The 22,478-nt window shown below is 36.3% G+C and overlaps 1 pseudogene; it reads left to right on the plus strand.

The window, feature by feature from the left end:
- Positions 1-18,425: 18,425 nt before the first annotated feature.
- On the plus strand, positions 18,426-20,477 carry LOC111877620 (VAMP-like protein YKT61; annotated as a pseudogene).
- Positions 20,478-22,478: the final 2,001 nt, after the last annotated feature.

Consider the following 22,478-nt stretch of genomic DNA (forward strand, 5'->3'; position numbering starts at 1 on the left):
ATTTCATGGATTAGCACCTTATTCACATTTTCCTAAGTAACTAAGATTGGGTATTATTAAAAGTTTAGTTACTTAGTATTTATCATTAATACTTTTAATGAAGGGAGAATTATAGTCCTGTCAAACCCGTTCGGCTAACGACCCTCCACCAGTCAAGCAAGCGGTGGGTGAGAGTGGACACCCATTAAGTTGCCATTTTATAGGCAACAACCTTATACCCACCTTATAGACCGGCTTCGTGAATGAGGCGTACTAGCGGTAAGACTGACTTTACTCTTATACATATATATATATTATTAACTTATAATATTATAAAGTATAAGGGTTGAATTTCAACTTTTAAAATTCTAAGGGCTAACTTGGAATTAAAGTATTCATAAGGAAAACTTTTCAAATTCCAAAACTTGAGGGCAAGTTTTGAAACTATTCAAAACTAATTAATTCCATAACTTATGTGTTTAAAGTAGTTTTAATCCAAAAACTCTTCAAGTTCCATAACTTGAGGACAAGTTATGGAAGACTTTAAACTAATAAAAGAACTAACTTTTCTTTATTTTATAACTTATGGATTTAATTATGGTTACATATTTTCTTTAATAAAGTGACTCTTGAACTTCCATAACTTGAGAACAAGTTATGGAGTCATAAAAAATTATTCAATGACACAAGACTCTTCATTTTGTAACCATTGCCAACTTTTATGAATTTTATGAGTCTTTAATGTGACTCTTCATGTAACTTGAGGACAAGTTACACAAACACATTTTATACTCAACTCTTAGATTAAAATGGATTGAAAACAACTATTTCAATTAACTTTTCTATTAATCTAAGCAACTCATAAGAACAAGATAATTCAAATCAAACTTTTTCATGTAATTAGTCTAAACCATAAGCTAATACAAAACATGAATCTATTGACAATTATCTTTGAAAATGGATTAGCATGAACATTACCACATTCAAAAAACAAGTTTATAAGTTCAAAAACAACTTAGGGTAATGTTCCTAGTCCATTTCTAGCCAAAACCTCGAATATATGCTGTCTGGGGCTCCTACTCGGCGAGTGCACGAACCTACTCGGCGAGTAGGATGATTTTACTCATGGACTCGGCGAGTTCATCAGTGGACTCGGCGAGTCCAGTGCCCAGAAAGCCAGAAAATCGAGTTTTTCAGCATTTTTCAGCAATTTGCATCAAGTATAAGAGAAAGCAAGCCTAGGCTCTGATACCACTGTTGGGTTTTGAGCATTCTAACACTCCTAAGTGTACATGCAACCCTGAATACCTTGGATCTATGTTTTTTCTATTATACATGCAAATAAGAACTTCCAAGGTATTATCCTAATCTAGCATACAAAACAATAACTATAGCAAGATAGAATACATACCTCTTTGGTGTAGAAAGTCTTCATGAAGCTTGAGTGCCAAGTGCCCCAAGTGTGACACCTCAAATGGTTCACACAACACCAAATACACTTGGAATAACTTAGAGAGAATTCTACACTTCATGAAATCGGCTAGCCCTCTCTAGAATAATACTAGTGCCGATTTTGCCAAGAATAATATCTTTATATAGTGTTACAATTAGGGCAAACCCTAATTGTCATGACTTTCCATTTCCTTGGATCCATGGGTTCAAATACACCATGGAGCATCCATGGACCATCCTATGGGTTTTAGCCCAACTTGATTATCCATGGAGCATTAGCCCACTATACAAGTATGGATGATTTACACAATCAACCCATATATTTAATTAGTCTTCTTTTGATCACTTAATAATCCTAGATTAATTCTTGATCAATACTAATTAAATAATCTTATTATTCTTATTATTAATATACTAGAACTTATAATATATTAATAACCATAAGTGACTTATTTCTCTCATTTAGTCTATCCAAGTGCATGATGCCATGCAACCCAAATGGACCATGCCGGGTCGGGTCAAGTCTTACCAATTATAGTTATGGACTTAGACATTAATCCAACAAACCTCCCTCTTTGTGAAAAATGCAAGTATCACCACAACCCTGGTCCCTGTCGAGAACTATCCTGTACCAATTATGGTAAGAAGGGGCACACTGTTCGATACTGCAAAGCTCCGACTCAATCAACAAATCAATCTTCTGGAACAGGCATTGGTCAAGCCTGTTATAACTGTGGTGAGACCGGGTACTTTAAAAGGAACTGCCCCAAGAAGACTACTGCTGGCAACACCGGAAGGGTCCTTGCTATGGGACGGGAAGAAGCAGTCGCCGATCCCAATGTTGTCTCGGGTACGTTTCTTCTCGACAACTCGTATGCTAATATTCTTTTCGATTCGGGTGCTGAAAGAAGTTTTATTAGTCATGCTTTCAAACATAACCTAAAACATAATTCCCAATCCCTAACCGAAATATTTACCGTCGAAATGGCAAACGGAGAGAAAGAAAGTGCGAGTGAGGTATTCGTAGATTGCACTCTTACCTTAAACGACCATTCATTTCCTATCGATCTTATGCCCGTATCAATAAAGAGCTTTGATGTCATTATTGGCATGGATTGGTTGAGTCCCAATCATGCAGATATCCTTTGCTTCGAAAAAGCCATCCGTCTTAACCTTCCTTCGGGTCAAACTCTAGTAATCTATGGCGATAAACTCGGTTCCAACCTTCGTATCATTTCCTGCATCAAAGCTCAGAAACTCCTGCGAAAGGAGTGTATTGCATTCTTAGCCCATGTAATCAATGAGAAACAAGAAGTTAAAGACCTCGCGAGCATCCCCGAGGTCTGTAATTTTCCTGATGTGTTTCCCGAAGAGCTTCCAGGAATTCCTCCCGAACGTCAGGTCGAGTTCCGTATTGACCTAATTCCTGGGGCTACTCCTGTAGCGAAGTCTCCGTATCGCTTAGCTCCAGCAGAAATGCAGGAGCTATCCAGTCAACTTAACGAGCTGCTTAGCAAAGGATTCATTAGACCGAGTTCCTCACCCTGAGGAGCCCCGGTTTTGTTTGTCAAGAAGAAGGATGGATCCTTTCGTATGTGTATTGATTATCGTGAGCTAAACAAGTTGACTGTCAAAAACCGATATCCTCTTCCTCGAATAGATGACCTTTTCGATCAACTCCAGGGAGCCAGTTACTTCTCTAAGATAGACCTTCGATCAGGGTACCATCAGTTGCGAGTTCATGAAAGTGATGTGCCCAAAACAGCTTTCAGGACTCGATATGGACACTACGAGTTCGTAGTGATGCCCTTTGGTTTAACCAACGCACCGGCAGTGTTCATGGATCTGATGAACCGGGTGTGTCGTCCTTATTTGGATAAGTTTGTCATAGTATTCATCGATGACATACTCGTCGATTCCCGAAGTGAAGAAGACCACAAACAACATTTGAGGCTAGTGTTGGAGACCCTGCAATCCGAGAGGTTATACGCGAAATTTTCAAAATGTGATTTCTGGATACGGAAGGTAACTTTCCTTGGTCACGTAGTAAGTGAGGAGGGTATTCATGTCGATCCCTCCAAGATTAAAGCAATAGAGAATTGGTCAGCACCGAAGACACCCACAGAAATCCGACAATTCTTGGGTCTCGCTGGCTATTATCGAAGGTTCATCCAAAACTTTTACAGAATCGCCAAACCTCTAACCACTCTAACACAGAAAGGTGTACCCTTTTGTTGGGGTGATAAACAAGAAACCACATTTCAGACGTTGAAGAAAGCTTTATGCAGCGCACCTGTCCTGTCCCTACCCGAAGGGACAGAGGACTTTGTTGTCTACTGCGATGTGTCTACTCAAGGTTTAGGCTGTGTGCTTATGCAGAGAGGAAAAGTAATTGCTTATGCTTCTAGGCAGTTGAAAGCCCACGAGGTCAACTATACCACACACGACTTGGAGCTAGGAGCCGTAGTTTTTGCATTAAAGATTTAGAGGCATTACCTTTACGGAACCAAGTGCACGATCTTCACCGACCATAAGAGCCTACAACATATCTTCAACCAAAAAGACTTGAATATGAGACAAAGGCGATGGGTAGAATTACTCAGTGATTATGAGTGTGAAATCCGTTACCATCCCGACAAGGCCAATGTGGTAGCAGATGCCCTTAGCCGAAAGGAGAGTACCAGCAACAAGGTGAGGAGCCAGTCGATAATCATCCATTCCAACCTACCCATGCAAATCCGAGAAGCTCAGTTAGAAGCCCTAAAACCCGAGAACATGACAACTGAAGCTTTGAGAGGGATGGAAAAGAAACTTGAGATCAGAAGTGACGGAGTCCATTGTTTTATGGATCGAATCTGGATTCCCAAGTCCGGAGGATTTAGAGAATTAGTCATGGAGGAAGCACATAGAACCAGATACTCTATTCACCCGGGCTCTGACAAGATGTACTTAGATCTCAAGAAACAATATTGGTGGCCAAATATGAAGGCTGAGATAGCTTCATTTGTGGGCAAGTGTCTGACTTGCGCCAAAGTAAAAGTTGAACATCAGAAACCCTCGGGTCTACTTCAACAACCTGAGATACCTGAATGGAAATGGGAGATGATCACCATGGATTTCATCACCAAACTACCCAAGTGCTCGAGTGGGTATGATACCATTTGGGTGATTGTCGATCGTTTGACAAAATCAGCTCACTTCGTTCCAATCAAAGAATCATACAAGATGGAAATACTCGCACGGATATATATATTCAAGAGGTAGTCCGACTACACGATGTACCTGCATCCATTATCTCTGATCGAGATAGCAGGTTTACTTCCCGATTTTGGCAGTCTCTCCAGAAAGCCCTTGGAACCCAAATAGACATGAGCACGACATACCATCCTCAGACCGACGGTCAAAGCGAGAGAACAATCCAAACCCTGGAGGACATGCTTAGGGCATGTGTCATTGACTTTGGAAAGTCGTGGGACGCACATCTACCTTTGATCGAATTCTCGTACAACAACAGTTACCACACCAGCATTAGGGCTGCCTCGTTCGAAGCCTTATACGGTCGCAAGTGCAGATCCCCTCTGTGCTGGGCAGAGGTAGGAGATACACAGTTAGCCAAGAGTCGAGTCCCCGACAGCGCACATACTGGTCCTGAGATCATCCGTGAAACCACTGAGAAAATTATCCAAATCCGTGAACGACTAAAAGCCTCGCGCGATCGTCAGAAGAGTTACGCTGATAATCGTCGGAAACCACTAGAATTCCAGGTTGGGGACCGTGTTCCGTTGAAGGTCTCGCCCTGGAAAGGCACTGTACGTTTCGGTAAACGTGGGAAACTTAATCCGAGGTACATTGGACCTTTTGAAATCATCGCCAGAGTTGGTCCGGTAGCCTATAAGCTTCAATTACCTCACGAACTTAGTAACATCCATCTCGTCTTTCATGTTTCAAACCTCAAGAAGTGCCTATCCGATGAAACTCTAGTGATTCCATTAGACGAGATTGAGATTGATGAAAACCTCAACTTTGTGGAGGAACCAATCGAAATCATGGATCGAGAAGTCAAACGTACGAAACAGAGTTGTATCCCGTTGGTGAAGGTTCGCTGGAATGCCAAGCGGGGACCGGAGTTCACTTGGGAGCGAGAAGACTCGATGAAACAAAAATATCCGCAACTCTTTCTAGGTCCATGATTTGTATTTTCTCTTATCTCTTGTCTTGAATTTCGGGACGAAATTCCCTTTAACGGGGGGATAATGTAACAACCCGAAATTTCATGTCATTTCTTGTACCACAACTTGTAATCCAATCCGATCAATCAGACGTCATTTTCAATTTCGTTTCCAATTTCGCCATTTTATTAAGTCATTAATTTATATTGACCTAAAATGACTTAATGGATGTCTTAATACGTTTAGAAATCATTTTAACACCCCACTTTAGTGATCGGAATAATTATAGAATCGGCCATATCGAGTCACGACAATTTAGTCGGGTATGACCAAAAGCCTCGCTTAACGTCAGTATCGGGTAGAATTCCGTCGTGTCCAATTCCCGAACACTATATAAAGTGTTTTAAGACTTCATTTGAAGCCTTTGGCCAATTTCTCACTAAACTTTCACAACCTCTCTCCTCAAGCTAGAATTAAGGTCCAAATCTCAAGTTTAAGGCTTCAAATCTTTAAGGTAACCTCCCTAGCATGTTATTCAACCTCTTTAGCCTTCAAATTGATGAGTTAATTGAGTTTTGGGACCAAGAACATGAGTTTACGGCCAAGGAGCAAGCTTGGCCATAAACTCCATTAAAAGGGGGTTTTTAAGCCAAATTACCCTTCCAAATCAAAGTTGGGACTTAGATATGACTATAAGGCTTGCAAATCTAGACTTAAAACAATTAAAACATGAATTATGAGGGACAAAAGAGAGTTTATGGCCAAGGTATGTTCTTGGGCTGTAAACTCCTCTTAAATGGGGATTTAGTGCCTTAAAACATGTCAAAATGCTTTCAAACTCAACCAATGGCCCTGTGGTAAAATCTAGATGCATCTAAAAATAGTTTAAAGGTTTGAAACATATTAAAAATGTCATTTATAGGAGTTTACGGCCTAGGAACTCACCCTTGGCCGTAAACTCATGAAACCATGTTAATGATGCATCAAATACACTCAAATGGCTTGTATAAATTTCTAGAATCACATGTGATTGTTTTAAGCATCAAAAACTATCTTTTTCATGGGTAAAGGAGAGTTTATGGCCTTAGAACATACCTCTAGGCCGTAAACTCCAATAAGTGTGTTAAATGGTAACCTAAATTCATAACAATGCTTAGAAAATTAGTTAGAATCACATGTGATTGTCCTATAAAGCTCAAATCAATTTTTCCTTGGCCATAGGTGAGTTTACGGCCGTAAACTCTTATGGGGTGGCTGTAAACTCCCTTTTAAATATTGTAAATTCATTTCCAAGTGTTCCAAGGCATTTTAGATAATCCATTCTAGCAATCCCCATGTCCATTAAAGCCCTTAGACCATCAAAATCACACCAACATGAGTTTACGGCCGTAAACTCATGTGTGGGTGTGTTTTGTAGTTGTAAACTCATTTAAATGTTTACTTATGGAGAGTAAACTCAAGTCCAAGTCCCTAGTGCCTTTACACGTCCGAAGATGTCACGCGGGTCACTCCAAACGCTCATTTTGAGGTGTTTAACCTCGTTGGAGTGTAATGTTCCATATGATTAGTGAATGAATTCCTAATTGTGTATATATGGACATTATTTCAATTTACATAGGGTCATCGCGAGTAAACAATCCCCGAATCAACGTCTAGTATCCAAAACCGACACATTCCCGAGTCCGGTGAGTTCATACCCCTACCCTTTTTCACTGTTTTTCACTGTTTTCAGGGGGGAACACAAGCAAAGTACAAGGGATTTCTTGTACTCAAAACTTATTTTCATGTGTGTACTTCACATTTCATATGCTTTTAATATTGATTACACAACTGATAACGAGTTGAATACACAGATTACTTAAACATTTATTTGTGAAATGAGTTTTATAAACTGTTATGTTTTATATATTTCACAAATGGTTTCCATATTTTATCAGTTAAAAGCATGACTTATAACACATGAATAATATATTTTGTACACTGTCTTGTCCTCGGTAACATTCCACAGAAATACGTGAATGGAGGATTACCATATTATTACTAGTAAATTTGTTATTCTGTATGATTGGAGACACGTCCTCGGCAAACACTCCATAGAGATACGCGAGTGGAGGACTACACCCGTAATCAGAATCTCTGGAATTTAGAGAGCGTGACTTGAGTGTATAGATCTATATGGGGCTGACTACCCCACACCTGGCTGCTAGCTACAGCCGAACCAAAATGGTTCAAGGGTGACGAAAGTCATAAGGATTGTGGACTACTTATTGCCACAAGGCTGTGGACTACTTATTGCCACAGGTTCAGTCTTTAGTATGGTTATGGAACTCGCAACTAGGATAACAGAGATTTACTTATAGTAATAATGAACCACATACTACATTTTACAGATAACCAGGATTCAGTTTACATCATTTACATCTTTTACATCTTTTACAAATGATAACCAACATTCAGGACGGTATGGGACCTTCCTGGGAAGTCTTGTACATAACCAGGTCTAACAAAATACATCTTTTACATTGAAAACCAACATACAGGAAAGCATGGGGCATTCCTGGGTAACATTCACATAATCAGAAAAGAGTAACCAACTGAATAACATTACATCTTTTACAATAACCACCCTTCAGGAAAGTATGGGACTTTCCTGGGAATACACTGACACATTAAAGACATAAAACAATGAATTGGATAACTAAACCATACCTTACTTTTATGAAACAACAACCAACTTTAAGAAAATATGGGATTTTCTTGGCGTGTGTTACATTTTCAGAAACAGAAAGGAAACATAAACATTTTCACAAAACTACTTATGAACTCACCAGCGTTATGCTGATTTTCAAACTGCTTGTGTTCTCAGGTAATCGATAGTACAGGTATCCGAAGACTTACTTGGTTCAGGATCGTGTGCGTGCAAGGCTCGTTCATTTTGTTTATATCTATATTATGTATCACAACTGTATAAACTGTGTCTTTTGAAACAAATTGTAAAACTTTTAATATGTAATGTAATGTTTGTTTCACTTTACTTACTATGTACATTGGATTTGATACTCAACGTGGAGTCAACCCCGGAAATGTTTCCGCCTCCGGTTTTCGGGGTGTGACAAAAGGATAAGATCTTGCTGCTCCAAACTCCGACACGAACTCCTCCACTGAACACCAAAACACACAACTCGATAAATACCCTTAATTACCAAAATACCCCTGCAAGACAACTGCTCAACCTTTGGACAAGGTCAAAGTCAACCCCTGACTGACTCTACTCGCCGAGTCAACCCGATGACTCGCCGAGTCCCCAAGCTCAGAACTTCCCTCAATCCGCGACCTAACTCGCCGAGTCACCCCGAGACTCGCCGAGTCCAACAACTCTGAGTCCACTCGCACCCAACTCACCGAGTCATCCCTTGACTCACCGATTCTCGACTCAACCAGAAAATATTGGGACTCTTCGACAAGACTCGTCGAGTCCAAGAACAGTCTCGCCGAGTCTAAGGCTATCTTCAACCTACTCGCCGAGTTGTTCATACAACTCGCCGAGTTCCAGGCCATCTTCATCCAACTTGCCGAGTTGTTCTTCCAACTCGTCGAGTTCCAGTTTATCTTCAAGCAACTCGTCGAGTCTACCCATGTGACTCGCCGAGTACCACCGGTCTGAATCCATACAGAAGCATTCTAGGCCATGCAATTGATCCAAAACATAGATCTAGCCTCCTACCACCCATCCATCACGTAAAGTGGCAAACTTTACGTGAATCCAAAGAGATCTAGGCCTTTTACACTTTAGGGCTAGGGTTTGGGACATGATGGCTCCTTCAATCACTCATCAACGGGGACTTTCATGCATTCCAACCCTTCTCCGTTCCAGATCTGAGGTAGCAACCTCAAATCTAACCTCTAAACTCCAATACATCCAAGGATATGATCTCTAACACCCCCAAAATGATGAATCTAAGAAATAACAGCTCAAAGACGAGATAATACCTCAAAAGAACGCCTCAACAGCAATGAAACTCGAATCCAAGCAAAGCCCCTTGCTCCAGGCCTCTTACCCTCAAGATTTCCTCAACAATTGCTTCTCCAAGCTTCCAAATGCAACTTGATCCACTCACACACGAAGGTTAGGGTTTCTGAACTTGAGGATGAGTAAGGAGGCTGGGGGATGGATGTTATGTTCTTTATATAGGGCTCAACCCCGAGAATTAGGGTTTTCTCTACTCAGCGCCTACTCGCCGAGTCCAGCCTTGGACTCGCCGAGTTGGCCACTTAACACGCGACCAAAATCGCGACCCTACTCGCCGAGTCCACCCATGGACTCGCCGAGTTCCCTTTTTCAATTTACTCTTTTAGCCCTTCAACTCTACTCTTGATATTTCAGGATGTTACATTATGTGTTTTACGATGACAAAGATTCAACATTCTCACATGTAACCAAGATGCTTGAATATGTCAAGTTTTTGGCAACTCAGGTTACTTCAATTATAGTTTTGTAACTTCATTACCATATTTTCTAATTATAAACATGTCAAGTTTTTGAATTATGTGTTTTTCTTCATTCATTTTATGATTGTCCATGGTCATATTTTCAATAAATTCTCACGGTGGTCTTAATAATGGATACAAGAATTACATATTAATGGAGGGACTACCCCTTGATACATATAGAAATGATGGAATCAGACTATTATCATGTAAAAAATAATTACAAACGATGCCGATCTGTAAATTAAAAAAATGACAGATTTTAAATATTAATTAAAAATAACGATAATAGTCAACAAACAAACGTTCAATATTATATAAAAATAATTGTTTGTAAATTGATGATTAATGATGATTATTTTTATAGTCCATATTATTTTATTTTGTCAACCTGTGCGGCACACGGGTTATAACCTAGTGTTTGTTATAATTCTCACTAATTATAACAACTGCAACCTCCACACAATAAAAAAAAACATTAAAATGATGTAATTTTTATACTATTTTTTTTCCAACCATACACTAAAAACATCTCACTAAAAACATATTTTTAATTTATTAATTACAAAATATTTTTTGTGTATTTTTTATTTGTGAGTTCACTATTGATATCATCATCTTTATTGAAACAATTCCTCCAATTTTCCTACTAAACTCAAAAAACTTTGTTGACAATTTCCTAACCAAGTTGAAGAAGTGGTAAAAATGGGTATGCATTTCAATTACAGTTTCTATTCTCCAAAATCAAGAAAGAGATGGTTGCTTTCAAATTTCATTATGAAAAATAAAAAAATGAAATACAAGAGGGCAGCGATGAAGAAGAAACAATAAAGATGAAATCCAATTTTACTTACTTTAAAATGAATTATATGTTTATAAAAATCATTATTTTATTAGTTAATGTATTTGGCGTTCATGCATAGTGGCTCAGAAATTTTTTGTGTTATGTTCATTATCAATATTTTGTTGTTGAAGATGGTGGTCCGTTGGAGCACTTTTGGCCGGCAAATCATCATTTTGTGGGTCCATTGGAGTTGGTCTTATGGAGAGTGATGAGGGAATATGGGTAATCCAATAGTTATTCACTAAATAATAATTCATAACACTTCCCCTTGAATGATGATTGTATCATGCCTCATTAAGACCTTAATAAGTAAAACCCCATGGAAAAAAAACATTTATCAAGGAAAAAGGGTATATGATTAATAATAAATATCGGGAACAATTGCATCGTTTAAAACATTGCCAAGAAAACTTATTGGGAAAAAACATAACTAAGGAAAATAGTGCAATATGTTTCCAACTCCCCATGGTCATCACATCAATTGATTTCCTTAAAGCGTGACATGTCAATGTATTGTACAATCTTTTCAAATTTAGATGTAGGAAGCGTTTTAGTGAACAAACCGGCCAAGTTGTTACTTGATTGAATTTTCTGGATGTTGATGTCACGCTTTTTTTAAAGATCATGAGTAAAAGAAAAAAATGTTGGTGATATATGCTTGGTTATGTCTCCTTTGATAAACCCTTCCTTGAAGTGGGCTATACAAGCTGTATTATCTTCATATAGTATTGCTGGAACATCCCTGTTAGAAGTTAGACCACAATTCTCACAAATATGATGAGTTAAATTTCTTAACCAAATACATTTACGGTTTGCCTCATTAATTGCTATGATCTCTGCATAGTTAGAAGAAGTAGCATCTAAAGTTTATTTAACAGAACACTAAAAAATTACGGTACCTCGACAAGTGAATAAATAACTCATTTGGGATCGAACTTTGTGTGGATCAGATAAATATCCAGTATCTACATAACCAATTAACTCAACATTTAATGAATTTGATTAGTATAAGCCCATACCTATTGTACCTCAAAAATACCAAAGAATATGTTTGACTCAATTATAGTGTCTTCTTATTGGACAAGAATTATATTTTGCTAATAAGTTTACAACAAAAGATATATCAGGTCTTGTATTAATAGTAATATATATTAGTGCACCAATAACACTAAGATATGGTACTTCGGGACCAAGAAGTTTTTCGTATTCTTTACAAGGCTGAAATTGGTCCTTTTTGGCATCTAAATGCCTTACCGCCATCGACTCATGGATGTGAGTTATTCATACAAAAACTCCATTTTGGTGTGCTCAACTTGAAGATCCAAACATAATTTTGTCTTGCCAAGATCTTTCATTTCAATTTTTTTTCTTTCAAACAATAAGTGGCCTATTCCAGTTCTCTAGGAGTTCTAATTTGGTTCAAATCATCTACATAAACATCAAATATGACAAGTTCTGATTTGGATCTTTTTATAAATACACATGAGTTTATTGGATCATTTTGTAGCCCTCTTTCAAAAAAATGTACTTAAACATTTGAACAACATATGGTCATATTGTTTCAATTCATACAAAGATTTATTTAATTTTTACCGTATATACTTCTCAAAAATTAGAAGTGTGTGCTTCTGGCACCTTAAACCCTTCTGTGATTTTCATATAAGTATCATTCTCATGTGAACCATATAAATAGGCATTAACTACATCCATTAGACGCATCTCTAGTTTTGCATGTGTTGCTATACTTATTAGATAACATAATGTAATTGCATTAACCAAAGGAGCGTATGTTTCTTCATAATCAATTTTGGGTATTTGGGTAAAGCCTTGTGCAACGAGTCTTGCTTTATATCTCACAACTTTTAACAGCCCAAAAACTTAGGTAAATTTTTTTCATTTAATACTTAGAAATCAGATTCATGTTTATTATCCAAAATTCCATTACACAACATATTGTTCAAAAGATCAGAGTATCCAAAACAACTAGTGCGGAATACTGGACAATGTACGCTGCGCCGTCAAGCTGGGCTCTTGCCCTTAGAACCATAAGTACCTGAAACACCCAAAAAAACTATAAGCACACACTTAGTGAGTTTCCTAAAATACACTAATCACATAATCGTATAATGTCATGCACATATACACACAAAATTGCCATGGACTCCCTCCATGATCTTCAACCGGGATGTCATGGGCTACCCCATAGTCTTATACCCAAGTGTCATGGGCTCTCCCTTGTGGTCTTACCAGGTGCCATGGTCTCCCCCCATGGTCTTCATATAAATCAATACACACCAAATAACATACCATTACATAACCATTTAAGGAGATATCACATCAAATAATGGGTCGGCATTGGTGCCTTCGACCAACTGGTATAGTGAGAAGACTCACCTCAATCTGTTGAACACAAAAGCTGCTCGTCTACTAGCCTAAAATCTTACACTGAACAATATACAAAACACCCTAATTAGAATTTAGTCACAACCTAGACAAAGGCCCAATATCTTAATCTAAGGCCCACATTCCAAGCCCAAACTTCTAACCTACATTAATGAGCCCAAGATCAATAGTCCAAACTATAATGGGCCACATGGACCAATAAGGCCCAATCATGACATTAATGCCCTAACAAGAACAAAAGTCCAATATCTCTGAATGGGACCAAGCCTAAGGTTGAATAAGGCCCAATAAGCTTGCAAGCCCAATGAAGCCCAACTCTCCTGTGGTGCGTACACCCAGCTTACCACATCAATATGCTTAGTGTACTCGACCTTTTGGCCGTACGCGCTGCATACATGACCTAACGCCTAACGTACAACCAGCTCATACATAAAAGTTTATTAAGTGCTTAATGCTTAAGGTTTCAACGTCCAACTTCAGATTTGAGTTGATTAAGATATCATAGGGCATAAAGTTGGCAACTTTATGCCCTTGCATGACACATGGGTCCCCAATACTTCATTTCTCCCATTAAAACCACATTTGAGACCTTAGACTCATACATGTTCTCAATACAACCTTCAAGATGGCAACTTTATGCATCAAGCATGCTCAAGGAGCTTATGTCTAACAATCCTAGCCTCTGGAGTTGCACAACTCACAAAATAGGGTCTAAGAACCAAAAATGGACTTCATAACAAACCCTAACTCAAACTAGTAGAAGAGATGGCAAGGTTTGAGCTATTTACCTCCACAAGCTTCCCAATGAGCTCCAAATGCAAGATCCAAAAGCTTTTCCATGTCCAAGGCTTACTTCCAATTCCTTTTCCTTGCTAGAACACAAAGCACTTACAAGCTCAAGAGGCACACACAAAGGATTTTAGGGTTTTAGGGACGATAAAGAGTGATGGAGGTTGGTTAGGTTAAGGCCCAAATGACGTAAGGACGTTTAAATAGGTCACAAGTCCGAATATTAGGGTTTTAGTCATGAACCACGTACGCCCTGTGTAGTGATAGGTACACCCTACATACGTGATGCACACCCACGACCAACTTCCCCCGGTACGCTAAGCGTACACTTATGTACGCCCAACGTATGTAGGGGAAAAAGAGTAATTGCATGAACCTTGATCATTACATAACTTCATTTTTATTGTTTCTTTTAAGCACATATACTCATTTGTGTCCCACTAGTTTTACTCCATTTGGTGTACGGACTATAGGTCCAAAAAATTTCATTGAATAAGAGAATTAAGCTCTTTAATGATTGCATCTTTCCATTTTGGCCAATATTTTCTATTTTTACATTCCAATATAGATTCAGGTTCAAGATCCTCATTTTATTCCATAATCTCGTGCAACATGATATGAGAAATTATCATCATTGTCTATCTTATTTTGGTTCCATTATTCCTGTCATGACATAATTTATTGAAATCTTTTCATTTTCATTTTTTAGGTACCTTGGTTTCTTTTGTTGTGTCATTGGGCTCCTCTAGAGCTTCACTAATTTTTTCAAGAGATTATGTTTTCTCTTTTTGGACCATCAATTATATTTGCACCCTTTCCTTTTAGAGGATTTCTATCTTTGGAACCGGCTAGTCTTCCACGCTTCAAGTGTGCCTTGTAGTTGTATTTTTTCCTTCCGCGATATCAATTCTAATTGGAACATTTATAGCTGGAACATGAGACTTTGTTACTCTCTTAGGGTCAGTAAATGCATCTGACAATTGATTTGTTTTATTTTGTAAATGAATTATCTTTTTCACTCAAGTTCACATTGACTTGCATGGGGATCTAAAACTGAAAGTGATAATTCATTCTAAGAGATTTTACTTTCCAGTTTCTTTATCCCCCCCCCCCCCCCAAATGTTGGAAAACCAGATTCATCAAAATAACAATCATCAAATCTAGTTGTAAATAAATCTCAAGTTGATGGTTCTAAATCTTTTATTATAGATGGAGATTTATATCCAACATAAATTCTCATTCTTCTTTGAGGGCCCATTTTTGTGCGATATGATGTAGAAATAAATACATAAATTGCACATCCAAATGTCCTTAACTTGGAAATATTTGGTTCCTAACCACAAACCAGTTGAATCAGAGAGAACTTATGATACCTCATTGGTCTGATGCGTATAAGTGATATTGCATGTAAAATTGCATTCCCTTTTGTCGATGTAGGAGGTTTAGAATGCATTAGAAATGGATTTACATTTAAATGAAGGTGTTTGGTTAACGACTCAGCTAGACCATTTTGTGTATGAACATGTGCATCGAGATGTTCAATAGTTATCCCAATTGACATGCAATAGTCATTAAAATATTGTGATGTAAATTCTCCAACATTTTCAAGTCGAATTTTCTTAATTGGGTAATCAGGAAAGTGTGCCTTTAGGCGGATTATTTGTGCAAGTAATCTTGCAAAATCAAGATTACGACTAGACAACAAGCACACGTATGACCATCTAGTTGACACATTAATTAAAACCAACAACTATCTAAAGGTCCACATGGTTGATGAATTGATCCACATATATCCCCTTGAATTCTTTTTAAGAAACGGAAAACTAATTTTATGTGAGAGCATGCAGCACAAGAAAATTCATTAGCTTGAAAAATCTTTTGGTTTTTCAAAGAATACCACTGTAAGTTTCAATTATTCTACAAATAATTGATCTCGGATGGCCAACTGTTCATGCCAAACTTTTGAAGGTGTTATAATACATTTTATTTTCAATAACACGGGGTTCAGTCATTCTAATATTTTTATAATACAATCCAAAGGACAATACGAGAAAATTTTCCAAAAGTCTTTTCTTACCCGATATCATTTTTGTAATATTGACATACTCTTTATTACCATCATTATTTGTTTCAACATGATATCCGTTAGACCGAATATCCTTAAAACTTAATAAATTTCTTGTTGATTTGGATGGAAATAATGCATTACCAATTGTAATTATTGTCCCTTGTGGTAATACTTTATTCGTTCTTCCGAAGCCTTCAATCATTTTTGCATTATCCGTTATTGTATTAAATTTTGCTTCTCTAATTGATAAATAAGCAAAATACTTTTCATTATTAAAAATTCTATGTGTTGTTGACTATCTCCAAGACATATATCTTTCTCATTTCTTTTGCGAATATCTATATTTCTCTTTAATAAATAAATAAAACACAAAAAACATTCAACTTAAAGAAATAAAGTCATATTTTATTACTTTAAGAATATTGTACTGACATCATTTCTCATGAAACGAATTTGACATAAAAACGTAATAAATGACATGAAACAAAACTACACGTTATTCTTCCATCACTATACATAACACCATTTGTCCTTTTTGGGTAGACAAAAAAACCGGCAACATCAAAATATGTCATTTCTGGTTGAACTTTGTGAAAATCATTTTGATTAAAATTTGTTTCAATATTTTATTTTTCTTTAGATTTTATAGAAACTTGGTAAAGATCAACAAAATGCTTTGGAGATCGGCATGTACGAAACCACTGACCAGTCATTCCACAATAGTGACATATTTTAAACTTTCTTTTTTCCTTGACCATTTTTATCATTAGGATGTGGGTTTTTTCCAAATTTTGGTGGTTACTTGCAATTTTGTTATTGTTGTTACGCTAATTATGACTACCTCCACGACCCCGGTTAGATCCATGGTTATTATGATTATATGATGTTGCATTCACTTCAGGGAAGAGACTAGAACCCGTCGGGCGTAACTGATGACTTTTCATCAATAGTTCATTGTTTTGTTTAGCCACAAAAAGACATGAGATTAGTTCATAATTTTTAAAAAAAAATTCTCAGGATATTGTTGCTGCATTAGCATGTTAGTAGCATGAAAAATAGAGACAGTTTTCTCTATCATGGTTTTTCATAGTGAAAATACTAATCAAAATAAAGACTTGTATGTTAACGAATTGTCAGTTAAAATGTTTCATAAAATAAGTTGTAAGCATTATACATGTGAACTTATTAAAAAAATACTTACTTGAAAATGACAAGAGCAATAAGAAGTTAGAGCTTTATGGTAGAGTCATGTTGATAACATATTATAAAATATGAAGCTAAATTAAAGAACAAAGTATAAATTCTTCAACCTTCAGTTGAAATATAACATGATCCTTATATATTCAAATATTGTAATTCAAATATATATTCATACATATTCTTAAATAATAATAGTCTAAATACCATCTCTAAATATACAATTATTGAACAAATAGATTCGATTACTAAAATTAATTAATAGATAACATTAAAAGTTTACCTTATTTAATTATTTCTTAAACTATCTTGCCTAAATTAAAGGGATTAATTAAATATTTATTTAATTACTAAAATTAATTAACAGATAATATCAAAAATTTACAATATTTAGGTTTTGAAATGATTGAATCACATTGATTCCTACATCCACACAATAATTAGTTAGAATACTTCAACCTAGCTCTCTCTCTCTCTCTCTCTCTCTCTCTCTCTCTCTCTCTATATATATATATATATATATATATATATATATATATATATATATTGAGGTACCTTTGTGAACAGTACTTCACTGTGATTGGCTGTTATTTTTTTATTTTTTATTTTCTATTCCACTCCACCGCCTTTGACTTTTCATATCAGATGCTTCTCGGTTCTTCTCCACCGCCTTATCTCTCTTTTATCTCTTTCTTTCTGGATGGTTCCCACCGCCATAATAGTCCCTAGTTTTTTTCACCGTTTTGGAGCTTTCCATTTGTTTCTACAATCTAGATAATCACTGCCTCACCTATTTGTATCTAGAAGCATCCGATCGATCTTAACAACCCAGGCGCACCTTCTCTGACGTTTGACGAATGCCATCGTAACTGTTCTCAAAGAGAAGCTGGTTTTTTCCCCATTACCGCCTATCTACTCTTTTCGTCCCTACCATTTTCTGCTTCATTTGCTTTGAATCAACCCACTTTCGTTATCTTACTTCCACATCTTCTTTACCTTCGATTGGTGGCTTCCAACAACGTTTCAAGAAAGGCTGATGTCTCCCCTCCCTTCTTACGACATCCAAAGATTGAGTGAGAGAGGGTCGAAAAATAGACATTGGAAGACCACAACCTGTTCACCGTTGAGGTTCTCTCCCCTCTGTTTCTCTATATCAAAACACAAATCCTTAACATAGGAGGTGTCACCGTTGTTACCTATAGAATCCAATCAACACAAGAGGTGGTGAGGTCGGCGAAAAAGGTGGTTCAACTGGTCACGCCGCCGTCATCACATGGAGCACTTCGATTAGGGTTTAATTCCCCCAATTTCACCCCACTTTATCTATATTTTATCATCACTTAATTTGGTTTCTTAGTAAATTACTTTTCCGATTTCAGAAAGACAACCTACGATGGGCTTTATGACAAATTAAGAAGATTTGAGGGGTCACAGAAGGTAAAAGGTTGATGCTTATATTTGATTGAGGTTACGCACCCCTCCTGATCAATACCAATCCGTTCAACACGAAGGTTTGATTTTCACTTTCATGATGCTCTATTTCTTATCAAAATTGATCATTTGATGATAACTTTATGTTTTTAACCAATCATTGCTCTACCAATTTCGAAATCGTATGAGATTTGGACTAGCATTAAGCTAAATTACAGATCTTTGCTTTCTTTGAAGAAATGATTGGTCTATTGTCTAATTGAATTTTTTTCTAATTTTTGGTAAAGAGTATAAGGTGCATTCATATAATAGAAATGGTCTATATGTAGTGGGCTTCATGGATGATCACTATCCTGTTAGAAGTGCTTTCTCTGTATTGAATATGGTAAAACATCCATATCACTTCCATCTTAAGAACAAATGGTCTTTTAGAAGATCCAGGTGACTAATCTATCATGATCAGGTAATAGATGAGTATCAAAAGTGTTTGGTTATTCATGGAGGACAATACAAGCTGATAGCACCCAACCATGGCCTTATCTAAATGAAGCTCTAACCAAATTCTTGGTAAATTTTTACTTTTTGGTTTCTTAATCTTTAGCTTTAAACTTCATTATCTCTGGGTGATTATTTTTTAATCTCTGTAGGATCCCGCAGAGGCAGATAAGTTGCTGAAAATTTAGGGGGAATTAGATGAAACCAAAATTATCCTTGTAAGCATATTTGTATTTTATTTTCATATTTTATATACAATATGTGAGCTAATTATAAGATGATAAATGTCTAATTTTTATGTTTTCACTCATAAATCTTGCTGTTTATGATGGTCGGTGTGTAATTGTCATGTTTTAGTATTATAAGAGATTAATGTTTTCCAAAATAAAATACAATAAAATGATTAAGATTAACATATTTTTGTAAAACAACAACTATATATGAAACAATAAACAAGAAACACAAACCTGGACTTGTTTTTGCTCATCCAGATTTGGTGGGGCAGAGTTATAAAGTTACCAAGGTTAGTCTTTTCTCAACTTTCTATATATGCCCCTCACTATGATTTCAAGCTATTACTTTACATGTTTATATTATGTTGATATCAACATTTCTGTCTTTTCTCATCTTATCATGCAATACCTTCACAATTATTGGCTGTAAAGGAGCTAGGATTGTTTGGTTTTTCCATATGATGTCTTCATCTTCGTATTCTAATGATTCGAACTCTTATATGGTAATCCTAACTTTTTATTATTGTTTTTCTTATTATCTTTGTTTTTCTTCCCAAAGTACCTCTCATTACATATTGTTTTTGTGTTTTTTTTTTTTAATTGTGTAGGCAACCATGACACCGCCAAATCAATTTACCAAAATTGATAAGGAGATGCAACCGAACATTTTTTCCCTATTTTTTTATAAAAATTTACGATCATCACACTTTAGAATAATGTCACAGGTAGAAGATCATAGTTTTGTTTTTTTTTTTTAATTCTATATTTTTTAAATTTGTTTTCCAGATACCGAGTTTGTGCATCGAAATGGCATCCAAATCAACCTGAACTTTTTATTATTTTTATAATTGGATATTTATTTTCAGCGGTTGGTTGGAATGACTGAAGCTTATGTTGGGTTGAGCGCAAAAGCAGCTCAACATCATTAGGTTTGCAATTTCTTCTTCGCATTCTGTTTATGATCGATCGATACACACATATAGTTATGCGTTAATGTACATGTAATTAGATAGGTTAATATGTAATTAGATAGGTATATGAATATGTATATGATCAATTGCAAAGTGAAAGTTAAATGTGTTAAAAGTTCTACACGGAGTCTATTTAAACATATATACATTCCTAAAGTTTATTTGTAAATGTGTATCATTCCATTGTATTTATTGAGGTTTTGTATAATTGGGCTTTTCTCTACAGATGATGATGGTCGGATAATAGGACTCATTCTCAATTCACGATTTTATGTTTTTGAAGGTTTACGGAATTGCAGAATCTAAAAGGAAAGGTTTTTTAGGTTTTAAAGAGTTCATCACTATTATGCATGTTTGTATGTTGTTTATGAATGCACGTTATTTTCACAAACAGTTTTACTAGAATCTAATTATGTTCTTTTTCCCGCAAGCAGGATATGATATAAGTGCAATTGTAATGATTCTAATTGCTATTTTGGGTTTTGTAGAGTTGTAAAAAAAAGATACCAGCTCTTCCATAAATCAATATCATGTAAAAGTCACTTCCAGGGCCGGTCCTGAGGATTCAAATGCCCAGGACGAGCCGGAAAAAAGACCCTTACGCCCTAACGTATAACGAATTAATTTGTAGCTCGTAAGTCCTATGTGGATACATTTACTCAACTAGCTAACTGGATCAGAACACCTAATAGTTGACAACTACAACCAATAACCGTTTTCAAATACTAATCCTTCCTGTTTTAGTTTGGATCATCATATAATGTGACTTAAGTGTCTTTTAAGTCATTGTGGATGGAGTTTCCCCTTTCATGCATCACTTATTACTATTGGTAGTGTTCTAATCTTTATCAACAAGTTTACTTACTTTTTACCTTATTTTCCAAACCAGGATCCAAAGAAGCTACAAGGAAGTTGATAAAAGGTAAGCAGACAAACTTTTATACAAACAGAGCACATATTTTTCTAACACACATTTAGAAAAAAAAAATTAACAGTGAAAAAAAAGTAAACTCTTTATTCGAATTTGGACAAAGAGAGAAATTATATTCCTCATTGTACGTAGATGTATTTAACCATCATATGTAAAATTCGTTTATAGGAGTCTCAAGTGGCATTGCTGGAATCATGCTCATGTTGTTTGTGATGCTCTGTCGAAAAAAGAGGTTAGGGGAAAATCAAGTTGCTCCTAAAAATCTCCATTATTATGCATTTTTTGGATTTTTTGATCAAAATTCTCCAAGCTCGCCAACCTACCACGGTTAACAGGGAACCATGACAAATCATGAAATTGAAATATTCATACGAAACTTTGGAATTACAGCCCCAAAAAGATTCAAATATTTGGAAATCAAGAAAATGAGAAACTCAAATGATGAGAAACTAGGGCAAGAGGGTAGGGAAGTGTCTACAAGGGATCAACAAGACTGATCGATTACCTGATAACCTGATTAGTGATCACAGGACAGCAGGAGGCCGGACGATCGGTAATCGATGGTAGTAGGATTGATTATTTTCCTTTCCGTAATCGATTAATCGACGAGACGACCCTCGCTTCAATACCTTGAATGATCGCTTCTGTCTTCGTGTTTTGGCTACGAACTGATTCCTACATATACTATAAAAAAAGTTGGGCCCCTTACAAAATTGGGCCCTGTGCACATACACAGGTTGCCCCTCCTTATAACCGGGCATGGTCACTTCTATAAAACCTATTTTGCATTTGTTTCTCTGAGTGAGAAGGTATTTGTTGTAAATGTTCTAGGTAATTAATATTCTCATATCTCAACAATTGTTTATTTTCTTTTGCTAATTTTCTTATTTTTAATTGCTTACCAAACTCATTATGTAACTGTGCATATGAAAGTACATTGCTTTGTTGGACAAAACATAAAACTAAAAAAATAAAATAAAAGTAGATTGTCATTTCTTGCATTTAGCTTTGGATTTCTGTGCATTTGA

This window comes from Lactuca sativa, chromosome 3 (genome assembly GCF_002870075.4).
Source record: "Lactuca sativa cultivar Salinas chromosome 3, Lsat_Salinas_v11, whole genome shotgun sequence".
Classification (NCBI taxonomy): domain Eukaryota; kingdom Viridiplantae; phylum Streptophyta; class Magnoliopsida; order Asterales; family Asteraceae; genus Lactuca; species Lactuca sativa.